The sequence below is a fragment of the Phalacrocorax aristotelis genome, chromosome 1 (genome assembly GCF_949628215.1).
Source record: "Phalacrocorax aristotelis chromosome 1, bGulAri2.1, whole genome shotgun sequence".
Classification (NCBI taxonomy): Eukaryota; Metazoa; Chordata; class Aves; order Suliformes; family Phalacrocoracidae; genus Phalacrocorax; species Phalacrocorax aristotelis.
In genome coordinates, this window is record NC_134276.1 from 196,193,936 (window position 1) to 196,217,458 (window position 23,523).

General features: G+C 42.0%; 1 protein-coding gene across 10 annotated transcripts in view; it reads left to right on the forward strand.

The window, feature by feature from the left end:
- Positions 1-23,523, forward strand: part of PLXNB2 (plexin B2) — a 258,237-nt gene that overhangs the window by 152,112 nt on the left and 82,602 nt on the right. Inside the window, exon 1 of one of the 10 annotated variants that reach the window (XM_075081232.1) lies at positions 710-768. The exons of the other annotated variants lie outside the window; for them this stretch is intronic. The gene's annotated coding sequence lies outside the window, so the exon portion shown is untranslated. Of the gene's footprint in view, positions 1-709; positions 769-23,523 lie in introns of those variants that run through there. 10 annotated transcript variants of the gene reach the window in all.

Below are 23,523 nucleotides of genomic sequence, written 5' to 3' on the forward strand. Positions count from 1 at the left end.
GGGACAGAGTCGGTGGCTGAGAGCTGGGGGTACCATGCCTATTAAAAACATTTCCTATGCAAACTGAGGAGCTCTGGATGTTGTTCACTGATATACAGCACTAGCATCCAGTGTTTTCATAGCTTACCCCTGAGATTTCCCTTAGCAGACTGTAAACCCTCTTCTTTTATTCCATGTAGTTCTAACATTAGTCTCTTACGTCTTAGCTCTCCCCATTTTCACTTAAGACTACTGTGGGAGCCATTGCAAAGGCAAAGATTGTTATCCTGGTAAAAGCTTAAAGATGGTTGATGATAAAACATGTCATAAAGATTATGATGCAAAGTGTAAAAGAGGTGAGTGCGCTTATCCCTGCTGTTCCCAAACCCATTTTCAGGAGAAAAAGAAAACATTTGAGGAAGAGTTATTTTATAGATGAGTATTTAATTGCAGTGATTGGGAGAGAATGGGTTCTCTCCAGCAGCAGGAAATAACAGAAACTGGATAAAAGTGTATTGCCTTCTGAGACAAGAATTAGGGGCTCTAGGTTGTGTTCTGACAGGGGAAGTGTAACACAGGAGTTTTGTTTTATATTACCAAAATAAGAAGTGTACATCATATCCCAGTACATGGAGGGATTTTTTTTTTGTGGGTTTTCTTTCTTTTTCCTTTTTTTTTTTAAGGAGCTATCTCAGCCCACCAGCCATAAGGCTAGACCACCAGAAGGATATCGGCTTGTAATGCTCAGAGCAGTGACTAATTCAAGTGTGATGAGCAGCCTTGAATAAGGTACCTCCGCTTCCAGTTATTGCATGGGGAGCACTAAGCCCATGAGAGCACAATTCATGAATAAGCAGGATACAGAGCAGGAATGCTCAAAATAGTTGCAAGGAATGATTAGGAGAAAACTGTATTTGAAACCTTCCTTTCTAGTGGTTTTCCTAGTCCCATTTGTGGATGCATAGAGGTTAATACCCATGTTAAAAACTTAGTTTCACAGCCCAGACCCTTGCACAATAAGGTCTCCAGTACTGTTCTTTAGGATAAAATGGAACAAGGCTCACTTTCTCATCCCTTGAAATGCACTGGACCAGGAATATGATGCACACACTGGTGCCCTTTCCTTTACATCCATTCTGAAGAAGTGTAGAACCTGGGTTCAGTGCGTTCTTCAGCCTGAGAAAGGGGTGGGGATGAGGGGACGACGGACGACCTGAGCCTCAAAACCAACCCCCCTTCCCATTGGGATAACTAAGAGGAGGCTGTGGGCGGTGTGCCCACTCCTCCCTTTCCTTGACCTTTCTAACTTGGCAGAAAAAAGAATTGCAAGCTCCTGGCTTGGGGAGGGAGCATGCACAGGGGGAAGAGGGGAGCTCAGATTCCCACTCTGAAAATGGGTTACACATTTTGCATTTGTCACTGGGCAGAATGCACAAGCTGGTGCTGAGCCAGGGAGCCCAGATCACCTGTGCAACTCAGTGCCCCAGAAGTCAGGTTTCCCTCAATCTGTTCCTATAAACGTAGAAGTGTTTCCTCTACAGCACTGGATCAAGGACTCCCTCTCTGAGCAAAGGCATCTGGTAGCAAAGCATCAGAGCGATGGGTGTGGATGCACTCAACAACCTGAAGTGACATTTCCCAAATCCTAAAAAAATTGTTCTCACTACGGAGCTACAGTACAAACACCACAGAGTTATCTGTGTGTGCCCATCCTCTGCTCCCCTCCAGCCAAGGGTGTGCGTTTCTTCTTGAATGTAGGTGGCTCTGGCATCTAAGTGCAGAGTTTCTCACTGCTGTGTTTAAGTTTAAGCTGTGTTTAAGCTCGAAATTGTGGATTGAGCTTCTACTGGAGATAAGTATAATCAAGTTTAGTCTGAGGTTCCCAGACAGGCTTGAGCATGAGAAAAAGAGCAGAGCTACTGAGTGCTGACAAGGTGAAGGTAGTTCAACCTCTGTAGAATCCAGGATTTGGGGGAATTTGAAAAAAAAAAAAAAAACAACAGAAAACTAATGGTATACATGGGCAGAAGTTACGACAACAGTACTCTGGTATGACAAACCTTAGGAATGCTACTTTCATTTTTGGTCGTTACAGGGCTAAGAATGGCTTATTTCAACATGTAACTATTAACATGGAATAAATTGGCCAATTTCCTTCTAAGGCCAATTAAATAAACTCACACATGCCTCTGAAAGAATCAGTAAAATTGTAAGCGATGCCTCATATTTTTACCCATTTATAGAGAGTAGAACTTCAGCGATCAAGAGATGTTGAAACATTCTTGTAAATGCTGGCCAAGGAGGCCAGCACTCTTTAAGAGATTCCCTGAAGGGAAACAAAGTTCATGGGTTATTTTGATTTCCTGTTTGTCTATTTAAAGTTCATATTTTAAAAACAGAACTGAAAAAGCATATTGGTACGTTTTGGAAGAATCTGATTCCGAAGATTTCATCAAGATAAGATTTTTTAAAACTTAATGTTAAAAAAAGTAGTCATTAGCAGTGATGTGGTTCTAGGCAACCCCTGAACTCCAAATGCAGTTGACAGAGATGCCATAAGTCAAAATATGTTTTACCTGAGCCCTAGTTTTTTTAACTGTAACTCTAAGTGAAAAATGTAGAGGTTATGTGGGTCACCATGCTGCCAGAATGCATAATGTAAACAGGATAAAATGACTGGGAGCTCATGGAATCTCAGCATGAACAAAGTTTTAAGAAGTGCTGACTTCCTACTATAACTTCTAGTATCAGCATTAATTGAATCCAGGGTATTTGTCTTCCTTTGCCATTCTCACTAAAATTAGATTGTTTACATTTTGAGCAAGATAATGGCACAGTTACTTACTGCTCACCCCTACTACACGGAAACAACCTAGCAGAGAAGCAGCCTGCTCCTTTTACCTTCAAAACATAATTACTAGGATAATGGTGAAACAGCTGATGGTAGAAAAGTTTTCCTAGATGAGAAAGCTGAGAGGTTTCGCTCAAAAAGGCTTCTGATTCGTTTCCTGTGCTGAGATGTATAGCTCTCTTGAAGTATGCAATACTCAGTTCTGCCAGTTCCTCTGGGCTCTGCAGAGAAAGGAGGGCAAAAAGATCTTCAGAAGCTTTCCCAGAAAACCAGCTTTAGATGCTGACCAGGATTAATAGCCAGTATTGTTTGTTACAAGTCTGCTTGTTCCTAAAAATGTAAATGTCTTATCCTTGAGGTTCTTGCACTGACTCATTATTTGAATGTGTCTCAACTTTGATGTGGAAAAGCAACTTCTGCCGTGTATATAAAAAATTATTTGGAAAAATATATTTTGCTGCTCATATAGTGAAAGAATGCTTCGATTCAGCCCCATTTCCCTACCTCAGCCCTGTTGTTTCTAATGATGCTTTCACCTAGCAAATCCAGGCCTTGAAGAGAATAATGCAGTAGGTAACACTTTTAATCAGTATAGGAAATATGAAACAGCAGGGAATCAATTTCCAGCTGGGCAAACAAGAAAAAAAAGAAGGAAAACGTGAAAGCTGGTTTTTTCATTTCTTTCTTCTTAGATTGGTCTTACCCATGGGGCTTTTATGGTGCCACAGTTGCATACTTATCAATAATTGTTTCCTAATTCTTCTCCGTTTCTGCACTGAAGTAGTATAAAATGTCGAGCTCCATGCAGCCAGTCAATTTTCAAGGTCCCATGTGGACAACAGAAACAAGTGTGCTGTTAGTAATCTGCTAAAAGGATAATTTTCCTCTTGTATCGGTGTTTAATTGGATGGAATCTCAAATCTTAATAGTACCTGCGTCGCTTAAATACCATTCTTGTTGAGGTGTGACAATGGATGGGGAAGGGCTGCTTGTTTGAACAGGAAGCTTCTGTCTCATTAGTCTAACCCATCCCTGAGTGGCAGAAAAAAGTTTACCAAAATCATTTCAAGATTCAGAACTGGATGCTTGCTTATGGCAGCTGTTGGCTTGTACTGGGGTATTATTAAATAACGTGTAAACTGAACATGTGTTTGTGGAAGGCTCACACCCACAGGCATTCAAGCAGGGATGAGGGATGTACTGTAAGCACAGGGTCAGCAGGTGGTTTTTTGAATGGCCAGGGATGGGAAAGGCAGGTGAAGTACCTGCACTGTGGGACAGGGATGTTACTAGAAACATGGAAGCATCATTCAAAACGCACCCTGGCACTGGAGCCCTCAACACAAGGAAGACATGGCCCTGTTGGAGCAGGTCCAGAGGCGGGCTGCAAAAAAAGTCAGAGGGCTGGAATATGTCTCCTATGGAGAGAAGCTGAGAGAGTTGGGGTGGTTCAGCCTGGAGAAGAGAAGACTCCAGGGAGACCTTATTGCGGCCCTTCAATATATACAGGGGGTTTATATGAAAGATGGAAGGAGACTTTTTACTAAGGTTTGTAGTGACAGGACAAGGAGCAATGGTTTTAAACCAGAAGAGGATAGATTTAGATCAGACATAAGAAAGAAATTCTTTACGATGAGGGTGGTGAGACACTGGAACAGGTTGCCCAGAGAAGTTGTGGATGCCCCATCATTGGAAGTGTTCAAGGTCAGGTTGGAGGGGGCTTTGAGCAACCTGATCTAGGGAAAGATGTCCCTGCCCACGGCAGGGGGGTTGGACTAGATTGGTCTTCAAAGGTCCCTTCCAGCCCAAACCATTCTGTGATTCTATAAAGCTGATGCTATTATAATGATTCTGAAGTCCTGTCCAAATAAAGAAAATTAGAAGAGATTCTTAACTCCAGCAGGTTGAATATAAAAGTGTCAATGCAATTAGGCAGGCTAAAACCAGCTTTTGAATAGTGACTTGCCAGATCAGGCTAAACTGATACTCAGACATCCTTCAGACATGCCTGGAACAAAAAGCTCACTGTAGGGCCAACTGGTGGCTGGGATTTGAAAGGATGCTCAGAAAGGAGGAGGCCCTTACAATTATTTCATTCATTCTTGCTACATCCTGTTCCCTCTGGAAGAGGTCAGGGATTTTTCGTGGTGAAGTCCTTTGGGTGGGTGGGATGGGGGAGCGATGCCACAGGCTCACTTGAGAACCTGTCTCAGTGGGAACTGACCATGCAATAGATCTCATGTTTGTACAGAAAAAAGATGAATTTAAATACACAAAAAGGAAATGTCCTTGAGTATCCAGCTCCAGACAGAAGAGCTAAGTCCCTTTTCTTCCCTCTGCTGTCACTGGGCTCTGGCACCAAGGCTTTACTATGCAGAAATGTAGTTTTTCTAGTAATTGTCATGGAGCCATTAGGAAGTGACTTATTTCTATGTTCTCTCTCGCTATTATTCACCATCCTCATTCTTCTTACTCTGTCTTCCATTAAAAAAAATAATCCCCTGGCAAATAACTTAGGGATAGTGAAAAACAATTGAAATCCTTCCATGAGAAATGGGATTTGGCAGTTCCCCAGGATGAAAGGAAAAAAGATGATGTGAAAGTAGTAGCACAATCCTGATTCCTTATTTACCTATTCTTGATTCAAATAAATAGGGTCCAATTAACATATAGGCGATTAGCACTGAAAAGGAGCAGGTTAGGAAGCCATTTAATTCCAAACATCTTTTTGAAAGAAGCAGTCTTGCCCAAGACCTCACAACTGTCTCTCACTGTGGTATGAAGGGAGCGCCATACGCTTGGATGTTTCATTGCTGGATGCAGTACAGTGCAAAGCTCTTGAAAGCTTCCAGTCATTAAACTTTGCTAAACAACATAAAGCTTTTTTCAAAGAATGGTACTCCTGCTTCAGTGAGTTGGCCACCATCCAGCTCTAATTACCTTCTGCCTATCTAAATTGCTCTGTTTATTTAATTGGACAAGGTCATATGTCAAAAGATGTTGTTGGGTAGGGTTGGTGATGCTAGGACAATAGGTACTGTGTCACCCGACTCATTCAGGGCTGGCTGAACCAATTCCTATGTGCAGATCATAGTGATTTTGTGCAAATCACACTGAAGCTTGCAAAAGACTTCATAAATCAAGTAGCAGTTCCAGTAAGTTTAAACGAAATATTATTCATAAAAGTGCTGATCCCTGTCAAGCTACCTAGACCACTGTGGGAGTTGTATATGAATATTGTTATAGTACTCCAGAATGTATAAAAGAGAGGCCTGGCTTGCACGAGAAATTAAGTTTTTCCATATACATCTACCACAGGTTTATGGCCATCCCATGCGGATGCAGGGCTGGAGGGGATAAGGACCATTGGTTCTTCTAGACAAAGGTGGTTGTCTCTTCCAAGTAAATTTTTTTTTCCTGTCACACTGCTGCTTAAATGCTGATACAAATGTTACGTTTCTGTCATCAGTAAGATACCCAGGGCACTTCTTAAGCTCTGTATCTGTGCTTGATGTGTGGGAGGGACTGTGGGATGTGGCTGTGAGATCAAGACCCTGGTGTTTCAGGTGCCTGGTACAGTGAAATCAGCCGTCGAACACAAAGTATGGCAAACTGCTTTGTCAGCGGTTCTTAAATTTATTCTCAGGATTTGACCTAAACTGGAAGGATATGAAAAAGACATTACAAGTTGAGGAACCTTTTCAAATAAGCAAACAACGGTCCTGCTGAGCAAAGCTATTTTTGAGGGGGGAGATGTTTGTTTAATCACCTAATGGAGCTGGTGCATTTTTTCCAGATGCACTCGGATCATGCAGTGGCCTCTGGAATCAGTGGTGTAGTTGTCTTGGATTTTTTTTTCTTGTGTGTATGGAGGGAGGGATCCAGCCCCCTCCCCCAGCTCTTCCTGTGGCAGTGAGCATGCTTTACCTACTGGTGAGACTGAGCAAGGTGACCTTGCTTTGCTCTTTGAATTATAACCTCCTCAGTTTGAATATTTGCAGTGCTTTAATACTAAACCAGTGCCTCTCTTGCTGAAGGCACTGTGCAGGGGGAGTAGAGACAGTTTAAATCCAGTGCCAGAGAGCAAGAGAGACTTTATTAATGTCTGGAGTATTTGAATCCCACCAGTGTTACTATCTTTAGCATCAGGGATCAATTATTTCAATGAAATAACAAATGCACCCAACACAGGCAATTCTTATCCCCATTCCACTTAGTAGGCAGTTTCCCTATAGCTGTGTCTTCTGGGTGGTTGTATGGGCAGGGGGGGGTGTCCCAGAGGTTGGCCAGTTTCTGAAGGGAGTTAAAAAGTAAGTGATGACTTCTCACCATGTGCTTCTTTCATTCCTTTCTGCAAATCTTTGTGCACTCTTAATGCTTTTACTTTTCAAAGGCTTGTCTGAATTCCCAGGTTGGTTTAATGTTACTGAATGATTATATTAATTTAGCTGAATACTCTTATTTGACATAAACCTAACTACATCTAAATAAATATTTATACCCAGCCTAAACAAATCTAAATGTTAAGTATTGGATTAAAAGTATTTAAGTGCCTTATTTCAAAACCTTATTTGAAAACCAAATGAGAAAAATAAGTATAGGTAAAGTTGAAACCTAAACAAGCGTGCTCATCTAAGTGTGTGCTTTTACAGCCTGCTAGATATCACACCATAGGAAAAGCAGTGCAAATCTATGATGGCTGGGGCGAAAAATGTGTTGTCTTTTTTTCTCTAATGGCAGTTTAGTGCTTTCACTAAAATTAGTGGGTGAGACTGTATGAGAATTTCTTGCATTTTGGTGACAGGGTGTGCTTTCAGGCATCAAGTTAGCGGGGAGAGTAGGGTGACAGGGAATACACTGGACAATGTGGACTAATTTGCTTGATAGTTTCCCTACTGCACAACTGTAGTTCTTTCTAAATGCACGGAAGTAGTGCTCTTGCTTACCATTTTTTAATGACCATGTGTGGTTAGACCCAAGACCAAGAGGCCGTCATTAAAAACCCTTGTTTTGCCTTCATGGGAATCCTACCCACCATGTTACTGTGAAGCAAACGCGGTGGCAATGGAGACCAGAGCGAGCAGCAGAGTCCTGGCTCCATCTTCCTCCACGTGAGGCAGCAGAGATGGAGACACAGTGGTGGACTTCAGGCCTTCCCTTTGGTCACTGTGAGCAGGAACCAGCCAAAGGGCAGTGGCTGTCCTTTACAGACACTCCAACTTGAAAACTAAGTGGAGGCACACATTTCTGTCTGAAATGCATATGAATTTTCTGCCTGAAAATGTTTACCCAAAACTATAAGGAAAGTTTAATATGGTGGCTGATTTTAGCAACGTACCAGAGCTGTCTGGGTTCTTGTTCTGGCTTTTTGAATCTTGCCATGAGGTGAATTCTCATTTTATGTAACGTTTTTCACCCTTATGTCACACATTCATTGCAAAGGAATAAAAACACTGTACCCCAGTCTTGCCGCCTGGAGATTGAAGCACTGAGGCTCCAACTTGCTCACCTTCGTGGTGGAGTAGCCTTCTGGCTTGAGCTCCCTTGTCCAGCATGGTTCCATCTTTTGGCACCAACCCTTTTCCATGTCATCTTTCTTTGAATCAACGTTAGGAGTTCACTTGCCAGTCACATTAACTCTATCAAATGGCAGTGTACTCAGCCTGAATGAACACCAGCTTTTTACGGGTGCTGATCCAGAACTAGTCCAGAGACAAAGCCTTGGTGAGCTGCTGTTACTTGAATTCTCAGAGCAAGCTAACACAAATTTCAGAGATACTCAGCGTGATCTTCATCATCTCAGACTTCCTCACATCTCAGTACTTTAGTAAGTAATTTCTGAATATCTCTGTAATGTCAGCTATAATTCATGCCTGCTCCTCTCCTGTCAAACAAATGGAGAATACTAAGTTTGAGTTTCCTACTGGCTTTTCTTTATGTCATCATTTAAGTCCTATACAAAGCTAGTGAGAGAAATCTGTGCTCAGATACACACGTGCAACTCCTGCTGTTTTCTGTGGGACATGGTGCATAGTTATTTGGTGGTAGATTGTATTAACAAAATCATTTGCAAAGCATCATAGGATATACAAATCATTTATGTCTTGGAGTGAAGCTTCCTCTGATGTGGCTCCACAGGCTCTGTACACATGACCAAAACCCTGTCAGGAATTTCTCTTGTTCAGCATTCAGTCGTACTGTGACTGCCAGGTGTGGAAATGGGATTTCTGGCCTCTGGGACCGGTTTCCAGCTTTGCTTTGGAACGGCAAACTCTCGCACAGGGGAGATTCCCATGCTTCAAAGCCTTTCTGTGCCCAGCAGGTTGTAGCCTCGCATGTTTAACAAACCTCTATGGTTATCTTACTGTCATGATCTCAATAGTAGGCATATTTAAAGCTTGGAGATACAGTGTTTCTGATGGCAGTCATAAATGCACAAAATATTAGCATCTGAATGTCTTTAGAAATCCGCATTGAAAAGATGAGGCCAAGAGGCAGGAATTTTTAGACTTGTGCTAGCACTCTGCAATGGCTGCACATTGCCGGTATGTCACATCCAGGGCTTGCAGCATGAACGGGCAAATATCCCTCTACTATGATGTGACTGATAATACGTTGCAAGCATCATACATTTCCACTAATTGGATGCTATTACTACCTGATGTGTAGGTCATTGCTCCTAATTAATTAAGGGCCAAGAAGGTATTTAGTACTTTACAAGGCACAGATGAAGACAGATGTCTGCTTGGAAAATTAAAATGTACCAGTTTCTGGGTTTTATATAAAACCAGATCAACTCTACAAATATGATATCTAGACAGATCCTAATAAACCTGGTGAAAATTACAGAAATTAGATCAGCTTAAAGGTAATAAAATGTGATAGAAATGTTCAAAGCAGTCTGCCAAAATGCTTTCAGGCAGAAGGATTAGTATGAAGCATATTTTTACAAGGATTAGGGAGAATACTTTACAGGGTAAACTAGCCCACAAAACTCTTCCTTTTTACTTTGTCTATAGAAGGACTTCTCTCATGAGATATGCAGCTTGCGAGTTTTTGTACTCGCAGTCTTCAGCTATTGCAATAGCAATTCTTTCCTTATGCACCATATGTAAAATCAGAAGTGCTCCTGAAAGAACTGAGCCATGCATTCTGGCCACTTGGAAATAAGAGTTATCAAATAAATGCTGCAGAGTATATGTATTAAATGCTGTCATTCTAACTGTCCTTCAGTTGTTTGCAGGGAAATGCAGGTTTCGTTTTCAATGACATCATGCTTTGAGGCATATTTCCATTTATCCGTACACATCAGCGCTATAAACTTTATGTCTTAATGTAGCCCTACAAATTTTCAGTTTATTTGCTTTCAAACAGTTAAAGGAAAGTGTTTATATGTGGTGATCATGTTTGAAGACTTTCTTAGGTATATATTCTCTGTTAGAAAGTGTACAGGCCGTGTTTGAATTTGGAGTTTATCTACTGTACAAAATTTCTAAATACATTGAGCAGCCACTGTGAATTCAAATTTGAAACATATATATATACTGAAGTACCCCACATACAAAGCAAACATTGTAAAATAGACTTGGATTAGACCTTTTAACCACATCAGTGGGTGCCATAAAAGAAACATTTAGCCTAAGAACTCAGAAGATGCATGACGAAAGCTGCCCAACAGAAGTCTTTGGAGGCTGCCTGACTAATTAGGGTTGTGGGATGAAACTGGTCATGCAAGGAGGAGGATTTACACTGCTCTCTATTTGCCTCATATAATGTAGCTGGCCCTTATTGGCTCCACTAACTCATCTGTCCAAATGCGCTTACCAGTGAGAAGAAAAATGTTCCCACCAGCTGCCAAGCAGCCTTGCAGTGACCTCGCCATCCTGCTACAAACACATAGAAGAGACTCATCTTGTTACAGCCAAAATTCAGCTGTGCCCTGCAGCAGCAGAGGCTACCACGCTGGGGAGCAGGCGGCCTTGGTCTTGTCACTGGGACCATACCTGGCATTTTACATGAGGTTTGTGGGAAGCCAGTAGTTTCAATCGAGACCTCTTTTCCATTTGTTAGCATTGGCTGTTTCACTTTTGCATTTATCCAAACATCAAAACGAAATGGGGTCAGGAAGTGTGATCTCCATAGGCAGGACTGTGTGTGTGAGGCAAATGCTGTGCCCAACTTGCCTTGCCGATCCTCTGGTAAGGAAGTAGTAAGAGTTTGTATGGCTTTACCTGTGGGTTTGTATCTTTTGTCGTGTTTTTTCATAGGGATGCCTTGGCACCGCTTGTTTAAGGAACAGGTTAAAGACATATTATGCTGCCAGAAGTGTGAAAAATGCCGCTCCTTTATTTGAGCGTGGTTAGCCCAGCTCATCAATCAAGGACAGAGAGGGTTTAGAGGTACCAACTTTTAGGAAGAGTCAACCCTGTTAGGAAACTGAAACCAGATGCTCTATTTACAGCGCAAACAGTGCTTCCCCCACTCCTTTTTTTTTCTTTAAAAATACATTTCCAAGTCTTGCAGTTGTTTTAGGTTAAAACACAATTTGAGAATGGTTTGATTGCAAAATCGTCAGGCAGATAAATAAAGCCCCCAAACCATGGGTTGTTATTGGTAGCAGTGGAAGGGCTGGTCTGCTTGTCTGTCGCTATTTACTTCCATGCGTCTCAAATTGCAGCCTCTGATCGTTAGGAGCATGACTTGTGGTTCTTGAAAGCCTTTGAGGAGACAGGAGAAAATGGTAAATCTGGGACTGGTAATTATAGTGACAAATTCTGGGACTTAGGCCTATGGTTTTTTTTCAAGGCAGAAAGGAAAAAACCATACATATATGTGCACTTACTGGACAGCAACATTTCCAAGTAAAAATTGCACCCTGCATAGGGGGCCCCTGTTCAATACCTAAAGGGGGCTTATAAGAAAGATGGAAAGAGGCTTTTTAACAGGGTCTATAGTGACAGGACAAGGAGCAATGGTTTTAAACTGAAAAAAGGTATGTTGAGATTGGATATAAGGAAGACATTTCTTTATGATGAGGGTGGTGAGACACTGGAACAGGTTGCCCAGAGAAGTTGTGGATGCCCCACCATTGGAAATGTTCAAGGTCAGGTTGGAGGGGGCTTTGAGCAACCTGACCTAGGGAAAGGTGTCCCTGCCCATGGCAGGGGGGTTGGACTAGATGGTCTTTGGAGGTCCCTTCCAGCCCAAACCATTCTGTGATTCTCTGCAAGTTTATGCACCACCTAAATCCTGTTAGAGCCCTCAGTGTAGGCCATAGACAGTTCCTGGCCTGGTTGGCAGGTTCAGCTGGAGTGGATTCTGAGCGCATCTACGCAAACTGGCTAATTGTATTCACATCTGTCCCACGTGTGTTAGAGCCACTCTGTGGAGATTGTAATGTTGTGCTCAGCGTGGCTGAGGACTTGTAATTTTGAAGGAAAGACCTCTGTTTTGGAGGCATTAGGCAGGGACTAGAGTGTAATGGCCGGTGATATATTTTCAACACGCATTGTATCATGCTCTTTTTTTGAAATAAAGTGCTCCTGGAGATGAAATCGTGTTGGACATTTCTGAAGCCAGGAAAACACATTTTATGACTGTTATGCATCCATAAAAAGGGGATTTGATAATGCTTTTGCTGACAGCCCCTTAAATAGACAGGCACAGGTAGATGCTGCTGTCAGGTCTGTGCAAATTACTGGTTAACTGGCTATATAAATTTGGAGTGAAATATAATGAGTAGAAACATAGAAGAAGTGCACGCAGTGTCTGTCCAGGCAGATCGGATCAACGCAAGCCAGCGCCACTCTGTTAGAGCCAGGGATGCTCCATTCATTTAGATGAGCTTCACATGTTTATTAAAACAAAAATAAATTAAAAAAAAAAAAACAACACAGGAAAAGGTAAACACAGGTCAAAATGCTGCAAATCTTTTCTCTTTTCTCACCTGTGGCAGCCAAAAGCCACAATGGATAAATGAATAAGTGAAATCATATGCGACTTCGTAACACACAGGTTGTTCTATATTTGTTTGCATCCCTAGTGCTTAACCCTTTATACTGTGTAAGGTATTTATTTTAGCACTTTCAATTTCCTGCAAGCCCTCTTTCGTGTGGATTCTATTTCACTCATCTCCCCACTACTTTAAAAGCCTTTCCAAATATTTACGACGTGCCCTTTCTTGCTACACTTCTCCAAGCTATTTCTGCCCTGCTGTCATGTGTCTCCCCATCTTCTCTGGCTCCCTTCTAAGCCGCAGGAGTTATCTGTCTGTGAGCAGAAGCAGCCCCCCAGTTTGTTGTTTCCACTGTGCTGCTTTGCCTGCACCGTGTACCACTCCCTCTTCTTGGCTCCCTGTGGCAGGACACCAGTTCACCTGGCATCGTCTCTTCCGTGCCTACATTCCCTCCTCAAGCTGGAGTGAACATTGATTATGTAAAATCAGTAAGTGTCATGAAATTAAGTGTGTCTTGCTGTATTTTTCTTTCCTCTGAAAAAGCAGGAGGAAACAAAAGAGGAAGAAAAGCAGTCAAAAAGCAAAAGAGGGATTTCCAGATAAGGTTTGAAAAGAGATAGGAAGTCAGTGAGGTAGTGAGTATATCTGAGCTCCCATCAAGCTCTGAAAATCACCTGAGGTTCTTGTTCTTTTTTTTCTCTCCCTTTTTTTTTTTCTTCTACCTCCTGCTTTGTCATCAGAGACTTTCCACGAGATTATTCAAGCTGTAGTAGCAGCAGCTGTAGGAGAGTGAAACCTGGAGGCTGTGCCTGAGAAGAAAAGAAGGAGGTGGGGGAAGGAGGAGCTGTAAGAATATGTGAAGAGATGTGTAAGGGAGGAAAAATAAAAGGGCTTTTTAAAAACTGTCATGAACATTAATTTGAATGGCAGAGAATTAAAAAAACCGGCACTTTAATCTCAGAGCAATCAAAATGATCAACACCACCATGGACATACAAATGGTCGAAATGAAAGTTTAAAGAATTTCAAGAAAGACAAACCAGACAAACCCCTGCGATTTATCTCCAGCAGCAGAAGCCAGGAAAATTCTCCATTCCTCAGCTATGTGTTTCTTGGCTTCCTTCATTTAAGAAACTTTCCGTTTCAAGAATTTTCCCTATCCTGCTCTGCCTCTCTCTCTTTGTGGCTTGCACTATCAGCTGCCTCAGTACAATATATATTATAGTACTCCATTTAGTGTGGTTGATGGCTTCTCATTTTCATAGAGCTTCTGTCCCACCTCTCAGAAGTTCTGCATAAATCGCTGGCACAGCCAGATGACTAAATTAAAATGAAGAACACAGGAATCTGTTAAAACCAAATGGGAGAACAAAACCAGGAGAAATGGAAGAATAAGAAGACAGCACAATGATGAGACAGGGAACCACACAGCAAACACCACCAAGTGAGAGGTAGAATTAGAGGGAAAGGATTTTGTTGCATGGAGCTTTATTAATTACTCACTGTATTTGCATTTCATCAATTTATCAACTTCTGTTAAGTCCTATAACATTATAGTGTAACAAGAAGAAAAAAGAATATGGCTCTGCCTTGTGCCAAAATGCTGCTTAGCTTTGAAAGTCTCTGTCCATCCTGTACAGCCTTATCACAGCAAGGAAATCCCTGGCTGTTTCCAGCTCTCCTCTCGCTGCACTCAAGTCAGCAGGGGCTATGCGCAGGTTTGAGCTGCCGCCGAAGAGGGCTGGTGTCACTGCAAAAGGCTGCGGCTGCATTGGACATCTGGAGCATGGTTTGGTGCTTCTGTTTTGAGGAGGAGGGCAAAATGGATCACCTGCCTGTGACCTCTCGAGTCTTATTTGTGCAATCTGCAGGGAAAGGAAAGCTTTGCACGTTGGAAATGTCGTCCTTTTGATTTGATGATTTTTATGTGTGTGATTAATGGTTAATTACAAGGAAGAACTGGTTCTGGCAAGCAAGGAGCCAGAATAGTTTGGGTTTGTTTCCACATGGTCATGCTCAGATTCCCCCACACTGGAAAAAAATCCGCCTCTTTTCTTGTTTCTTCCAGGGGAAGTCCAAAACCAGTCCTTGAAGATGACCTTAGCACTGAAAACAAGCAATTCATTGTTGTAGTGTGGAACTGGTGACACAGAGTCCTTTTACTATCAGTATAAATGCATTTTTTTCCTTGTCCCATAATACCCTTATTAGCGCAGGGAAAGCCAGTGAATTAAAGCTATCCTAACTCACTGGGGTTTCCTTCCCATGCTCCAGGCTCTCTCTCGTTTTCTGCTGGTCCCTCAGATAAAAGAAAACAAAAAAGTTTTCCTGAGTTGCAGAAGGGGTAAAATAACCCAGGGCTTGCACAGAGCTGGTGGATGGGCATGGGGCAATCCCTGGCTTCAGCCAGGCTTCTATAGCCGCCTTGCACAGTGGTTGCTACAGGGAGCTGTCCCACCTCAAAGCCCGGGCAGCTTAGACGCTGCGGCAGGTATTTACACTTAAGGCCAAACTAGATTTGGCCGTTTGCAGGATTAGGGAGCATAAAAGTGTCTCTAAGTGACTTCAGGAGTGTCTAGAGGGGCCTGTGGTCCTGTGCCGACTGCAGACTGATGCAGCTGAGTGTTCGTCCATATGGCTTAGCATCCAATGGGGTTTGGAAAAAAAATAAAAACCTAAAATTTTGTTAGTTGGGAGACCTCGTGATTTTAACATAACCATGAAGTGGGTCAAAGAGGGGATTCTGTGGGTTCAGATTCCTGCCGAGTCAGCTGCTCGCTATTAAACACGTCACTCGGCTGCTTTTCTTGCAGATCAACTGCATCTTTGTAAGACTGAGAAAGCGAGGCCTCATTAAAATGGGCGCTTCATTTCAACTGAGAGAACGCGAAAAAGATGGAGGGATGAATGTAGAAGCCCAAACTGAAAGAGAGGTGTGATCCAGGAGGGCAGGAACACAGGGCTTCTCATGCAACATTTCTCTTCCCTTGTGTGTGCTCCTGCCTGCACCAGTGGGTCTGGATTGTGTATGTTCAACCCTCTTATTTGAGGTGATAATATGAACGCTTGTCTACATAATAAAAATTACAGTAATAAAAGTTAGGATTTGAAGAGACCTTTCTGGAATAAATTACCTGTGAGACAGACTGGTTTATACTCTGTAATTGCTGGTAGCGAATACTGTGGAATTAGGTCTTCCCACAGCAGCTATTTTTATTGATTTTTTTTTTAAGCTGCTTGGCACTGTGAACTCTTGAAGATACTTTCACTTAAGAGAATTTTTGGTTTGATTCCTAAGAGCAGCAGAAAACTCACTCTTGGACTATGGCAGAATCCATGGTATAAAAGATTTTCAAAATCAAAACGCTGGTAGGTCTGGCTGTAATAAACCAGGGAATTCATTAGAGTTCAGCTTTGTGTAGCATGGCTCTGCTTCTAAGAGTGCATATAAATCTGCAAAGCACTGCTCTTCTTTTTTGTTTACCTGCTGATTTTGCAGAGGCAGCACATTATTTGAAATTCTTGAGTGTGATTGCAAAATATGTAAGTGTGCATTTTCTGAGTCTCATTACCTGTTGTTAATGCTTTTTTGAGTGACTCCTAGTTGAAAAATTAAGACTCACATTGTTCCCTCTTGCTCTAAATTTGGATCTGGATCAGAATATTAAATACTTTGGAGTTCAGGTGTGCACAGATGAAAGGTTTTGATTCAGACTACTAATAGTGTTATTAATTTAGCTTGAAGCTAATGACATAATTATTAATGTGAACTCTATATTTGCTAGCTGTTTGCCTCACTTAAACTTTTGACTCAACCCTGCTAATTTTGCACCAAGTTTGTGAGAGTCCTTGGCGTGGAGACAGAATCAATCATAGAATGGTTTTGGTTGGAAAAAACATTTAAGATCATCAGGTCCAACTGTTAACCTAACACTGCCAAGCCCATGACTAAACCATGGCCCTAAGCACCACATCTATGATGCTGGGATGCTGATGGATACAGGACCTACTGTGAAAAGCAGTTGTGCTCCTCAGCTTTTAATTCTATTGCAATGCCTGGAGAAACCTTTTCCACATTGGGACAGGAAAACATTTCTGTTTGGGTTGCTGGCCCATTTATATGTGGCAATACTGTTTTACTGTAGTTGCCAGAGATACTAGAGGTGGATGAGATCCCCTGTTTAATCCCCTCCCTACCTCCCCTTGGAGACTGTGAGACACGAGGAAGGTTTGGTGATCTTTCGTAAATGACTGGTGGTACAGATTCTAAAAACTCATCTTCTGCCTTTGTGGGAAGCTTGATGGGGATGACCTTGTAAGTAAAGGTCAATAAAAGTCCTCAAAATTCTCTTTGGGTGGCCTTGTTCGTGCAACACTGCTTCATTCTTTCAAATGCATCCCTTTGCCCTTGAGCTCCCAGCTAACCAGGCTGTGGTGTGCCTCAGTGTCCACTCAGGTTAATGGGGTCTCTCAAGGAATGAGTTATCTGAGCTTTTTTTGCTGCTGATATCTCAGATCTTCTGAAAGATGAGAGTCTCCAGAGTGATGTAAGGTGGTTCTTGAGAACCTTACATTGTGTCTGCGAGAAGCTGCTAGAAGCTCCCCCTGTGTCCAATAGAGCCAATACCAGCCAGGTCCAAGATGGACCCGCTGCTGGCCAAGGCTGAGCCCATCAGCAATGATGGTAGTGCCTCTGGGATAACATAATTAAGAACAGGTAAAACTGCTGTGCAACAGCAACCAGGAGAGAGGAGTGCAACTATGTAAGAGAAACAACCCTAGAGACACTGAGGTCAGTGAAGAAGGAGGGGGAAGAAGTGCTCCAGGCGCCAGAGCAGAGCCTCCTCTGCAGCCCCTGGTGAAGACCATGGTGAGGCAGGCTGTCCCCTGCAGCCCATGGAGGTTAATGGTGCCACAGATATCCACCTGCAGCCAGGGAGGACCCCATGCCAGAGCAGGTGGATGTGCCTGAAGGAGGCACACATGGGAAGCCCACACTGGAGCAGGCGCCTGGCAGGACCTGTGGCCCCACTGAGAGGGGAGCCCACACTGGAGCAGATTTGCTGGCAGGACTTGGGACCCCGTGGAAGGGACCCACACTGGAGCAGTTCATGAATAACTGCAGCCTGTGAGAAGGACTCATGTTCAGAAGTTCATGGAGGACCGCCTGCTGTGGGAGGGACCCCACTCTGGAGCTGGGGAAGAGTGTGAGGAGGAAGGAGTGGCAGAGACAACATGTGATGAACTGACAGCAACCTCTATTCCCCATCCCCCTGTGCTGCTGCAGGGGAGGAGGTGGAGAAAATCAGGAGTGAAGTTGAGCCCGTGAGGAAGAGAGGAGTGGCAGGAAGGTGTTTTTTAAGATTTGGTTTTATTTCTTATTACCCTACTCTAATTTGATTAGCAATAAATAAATTTCCCCGAGTCAAGTCTGTTTTGCCCATGACGGTAATTGGTGAGTGATCTCTCCCTGTCCTTATCTTGACCCAAAAGCCTTTCGTCATATTTTTCTCCCCCTGTTCAGTTGAAGAGGGGGAGGTGATAAAGTGGCTTTGGTGGGCACCTGGCGTCCAGCCAGGGTCAACCAATGACAGCTCATTCTTGCTGGATGAAACCATGGTATAAGAAACCCTGGTTTTCAGTAACCGGAGTTTGTGGTTCCATGTGTCTTCCATTTGTTTTACCCTGGGGATTGCAGAAAGACACCTGCATAAAGCACAGGGCATAACATTCATTATTTCCTTGGCAAATCCATAATTTCCAACCAGTCCTTGTAAAAGAAGATCCATATCAATGTACACATATTAAAAAAAGAAACCTTATGTTATTAAAATTTGCTAAAAAGAAAAACAAATACAACCCACAACAATTCAGAAGTTGCCTTGTGAAAGCAACCAAAACTTTTGTCTTCCACATCAGGACTAGAATCTGTATTATAAGTAAGTATTTGTCCATCTTTTGCCACTTACAGCAGTTTGACCAAATGGGATGGTTTGACCCATACAAAGATGCCCTATATCTTAGCAACTTGTGTTTTGAGGAGCAGTGAAAGAGAAAGAAAATTACTCCTTTTATGTTGATTAGTACAGGCTATCACAACTTCTAATGAAATGGATATTGGTTTTTTATTCCCTGCAAAGTGACCTCCTGCAGCTCACCGACCCACAGATCCCATCTGCTAACAGCAAACCATCACATCTAAAGGGACGGACGCCCATCACAGTGATTGTTATTCTCGGTGGTTCTGCTAAACCAATTTTGGACCTATGCCATAGTCTACAAAAGAAGTCAGTCTCTCTCCAAAGCCTTTCCAGAATGTTGCTATGCTCTTAGGAAATGGGTTGAATCCTGCAGAGTGTTTTTCCAGGTGATTCCTGGAAATAGTAATAAAGGTTGTAGCTGGGGAGGAGAGTGCTCCTATTTACCTACAGTTCTCACAGAAGTAGAAGCTTTGAAATCCAAACTGAAAATCTGCTCATTCCCTGCCTCACATGCATCCTTCAGTTTCCGTTCTGAATTCCTCTGAGCTTAAAAATGAAAGCTGAATTCTTTTTGACTTGTGGAAAACCTATCAGAAGCTAAAAGCAAAGTTACTTAAAATGAGGGAGAAGAAAAATTTCTTCTCACGCCTCTTGCTCCAAATATCGACGCCATTTGGGTGCATTCTTTGGATTTTCACCTTTTTTATATTGCAGGTTTGGGGTCTTTTAACTAATTTTTTTTCCAATTTAGGGTTATTTGGATCTTTTGGGGTCTCCCTGATTAGGGGAAAGTTTTCAGGGAGAACCACTGTTCTCTGCATCGCGTACTGCTGAAGCATATCAACATCTGCCACTTTTGGCAGAAGCATTTGTCTTTAGACACAGAATTTCAAGTAACAAAACTTTGTCTGGATGAGATGAGGTAACAGAGTTTAATTCAGTGTGTGTGTATATATATATATATGGTTAGTGAAGAACAAGTCTGCGAAAGCACCACAGAAGATAAACTGGTGAGATTATTCCTCCAGAGAAGGAAGGAAGTGTCCCTCTTTTGTGGACATTTGTTTTAGTTCTCAATTATTTCGATTTCAGGGAGAATTTGATAGTCTTTCTCTTCAGCTGAAATTGATGTAAAAAATTAAGTAACATAAAGCTAAACTTGTATTGAAGGCTAAAGAAAAGTGACTTGGGATGGCTGAAAAGTTGAAGGTTCCCGTATACAGGTGCAGCAGAAGATTGTGCAGTGAAGGAGGAAAACACCTGCCCCATCCATGTCAGCATGTTGCTAGTGCTAATTCTTAAGGGTATTTCTAACAGTGTGAAGGCAATTTGAAACTCACTTTGTGCTTGTAGATTATAGATGCTCTTTTTTTTCTGCACATCTTTTGAAGAATTGACTGTTACTTAAGGTTATTGGTCTTGCCTGAGTAGAAAGACATAAAGTTACAGGTACTTAAAATTGATCTAGCAGTGGGCCAGAGCTCTGGTAGCTGTGGCATTCTAACACGGTGTCACTTTATGGCAGTTCTCCTGTATGAAGTGTTCTCCTGGGTGCTCTGCACTTCCTGCACATAACTTCTAGAGTTTCATATTTCTTGTAAGCAGCAAGACGCTTTTTTTCACTGGGTTTCTTCTAAAGTGCTTTGTTGCTGCCATCCTGCTTTCCTTGTCACTGGTCGAGTGTCTAAGAGACTGAGGAGGTGCTGTATGTTATCCACACTTTCTTTTTAATTAACATGCACCTTTTTATAATAATTTTTTTCTGCTTTGGGAGTGTGTTTGTTATTACTGCCATCTTTCTAGGATACTCATCGAAGTTACGTTCAATTGTCTGTAAGGTATATGAATCAGAAGAGGAGTATGTTTTGAGATGGGGAAGGGATAGGGAAGGCAATGATGAAAAAGGGGGAAATCCAGAAAAGGGAGAGTGATAAAGATGATTCTAATGATATCGTGGGGGGTGGGGAGCAAGAGGCAGGATGGAGACAAGACTTTGAGAGACAGAGAAAAATTATGTGGTCAACTGCTCTGTTGGGCTTCTTTTATCCTGAGACTGCCAAAGGCTTAAAACTAAGTGCAAACTGAGGTCAGAGGGTGTATGTCAACTCTCAGTACCAGAGCATGACTGTAAGCCACACAGGCCCATGTGTAATTAAAGTATGTGATTATGCCACTGGAAATACATTTGCCATGCTGAACATCTCCGATTCCATGCTCCGGCCTGGGTTTCTTACTCATGTTCTCTTGTGGTTCCGTGACTTGTTCATCTAAAACAAGTTTTTCACAGCAGGAAACTGTTCCTTGATACATTTCCATAGCACCTAACTCAGTAGGGCATCTGTGTTAATAGCAGCCCTGTAGGTCCTACCACATCAGCTGGTCATAGTAGGATTCCTGCAGCTGCTACTTCCCTATTGAGATCAGGTGCGAATGAGCTGTGGTTGTGATGCATCTCATTTGCTTTTTTCTTTCTTTAAGCCTGGTATTTCAGAAATGCATGGGAATATAGCACTGGATCTTTTCCACAGCATATTTAATTTTTGTTTATGGTTTGAAGTGGGGTGAGGGAAATGAAACCAATAGGTACAGAGAATGAAGAACTGTTACCTTGCATGGAGGTCTGAAATAATCCGATGGTGTTTGGCATGAGACTGGGATGGCAGGGAGTAAAAGCCAAAAAAAATTGCGGCAGAATTAATGGAGAATATATGTAGTTCTGAATAATTTAAGTCAATAACTTGATAAGTAAACAAGACAACAAATAGTAGGGAGGAAGCATTACCCATTTTTGTACAGAGATGACTAACTCCTGTTAGAGTGTGGTTTAGAGGTGCAAAATGTACTTTTCCTTAAATGCTGGCTCTGGCATGAACCAGCAGGACTCTTTGTTCTGCCAGTGGGATGAAGGCAGGTGTATTGCAAGTGCAGCCTCTGTGTCATGAAGCTGGGTGCCACAAATGGACAAACTATTTTATTAATCCACTGAAATAAATGGACATGGAGGTGAACTGAGTACAGAAATTAAGGTACAATAAATTACTTTCCATTCATTTGGAGCATATTTTACAAGCATAGCTATTTATGGCTTTTTTTTTTTTTTTTTTGGAATGAGATCAGACATGATCATAATCTAAAAATAATTACCTTGCGGGAAAAACAGGAACAATGAATATGAATTATTCAGCATTCGATCCTTGTGCAATAGATAGTAGAATGATAAAACTTTTATGAAACAACATGCAGTAGTATGTCAACCTGTTTTTTTATTTCATTGCAGATAACTGTAAGGGAAAATATTTGAAACTAGATGACATGCATTATGGCATACCATTTAGTTACAGAGACTTAAGCTGGGATCAAAGCTTGTTTGGAAAATTGAGGTCCTTGGGAGCAGGAAGAAAAGAGGAGTTTCTGACAAGTAATATCAGAATTCTTCTGGGTTCCTTAGAGCAGGTCTAAGGTTGCTGTAGAGAAGTCTAACACTTCATTATGTTGCAAGGCATGTGCTGAAGTTCATGTGTCTGAAGAATGGGTTATAATTCATAGCCTTTTCTTGGTCACTGTCATATGAGGTCAACCTATCATTAGAAGTCAGGCTGTGCTGTCGGTAACATACTCTCTCTTCTTTGACCTCGTTTTACAGTTAGCTACTCAGTTTGATACATGATAAGAGGTTTAGCAAAACAAGACTGAAGTTAGCCTTTTATTTTGCCTTCATTATTACCCTGAGTTACATTTAGTAGGGTTTTGGTTTTTTTAGGAGTTAGAATCACTCTGCTTTTAGAAAGCTGTTCTCACCATTGTACACACATTTTCTCCACAGAGGAGCAAAATGCAGTCAATGCTGGAGGGCAGGAGTTGTCTTTCTGCATTGCTGGTGATGCTGCTGTGGTTTGGGGAGCTGGCAGATGGCTTGTGCTCACAACATGAGTCCTTCCCTCCCTGCTCAAACTTTTGCAGCTCAGTTGTTGACATTTAACCTTACTTAACCAGTATAAATGATGATTCAGGCAATTCTCTTTCAAATGCCACCAGAGTCTATAGCTGCTGCCAAAACAGAAGTTCTATCTGACACAGGAACGTGGTTCCTTTATTATTATTTTTATTCTTTTTCTTTTATTTTTCAGTTCCTGGCTTTGGCATTCTATGCTATTTTCCTCCTCCTACAAGGCTTTTGCCTGTTAGATTACTTTGGTAATGTTTCTCTTGCCTTTTCCATGCTTTTATTTTTCCATTTCTACTCACAGATTTAACTTGAGATTCCCTGTAACCTTACAGGTTCTTTCCTCATCAAACGTGGAGGCACATGGCTAACTTTGAAAATGAAAATATTGTGGATCATATTTGTTTTTCAGTACTTCCTCCAAACAGTATTTATCTTTTCCCCCTAACATCAGTTTGTCCAAGCATGCCACCTTCTGTTTTCTGCTCTCAGAACTGAACACTTGCAGAAAACATCGACAAATGTTTTGTGTTTAGGAAGCCAGTTGGGACTTGCCTCCTCATTTAACTCTTCAGGTTAAAATTAGAGCCCTTCTTACAAGTGTCAGAAGGTCTTTTTGTCTAATTCCAAACAGCCAGATGATCTGCTTGGGAAGTAAGAATTTTGGGAAAAAAAAACATTAACAGAATGTGAAGACCATAAAACTCTTAAGTGGTGTTCTTAAGACAGATTTGAAACCATTACGTTGCAGTGCTCCAGTGAAGTGTTGGACTGTAATGCATACCAGTAGTCAAAGGCATATTAAGGGCTCTAC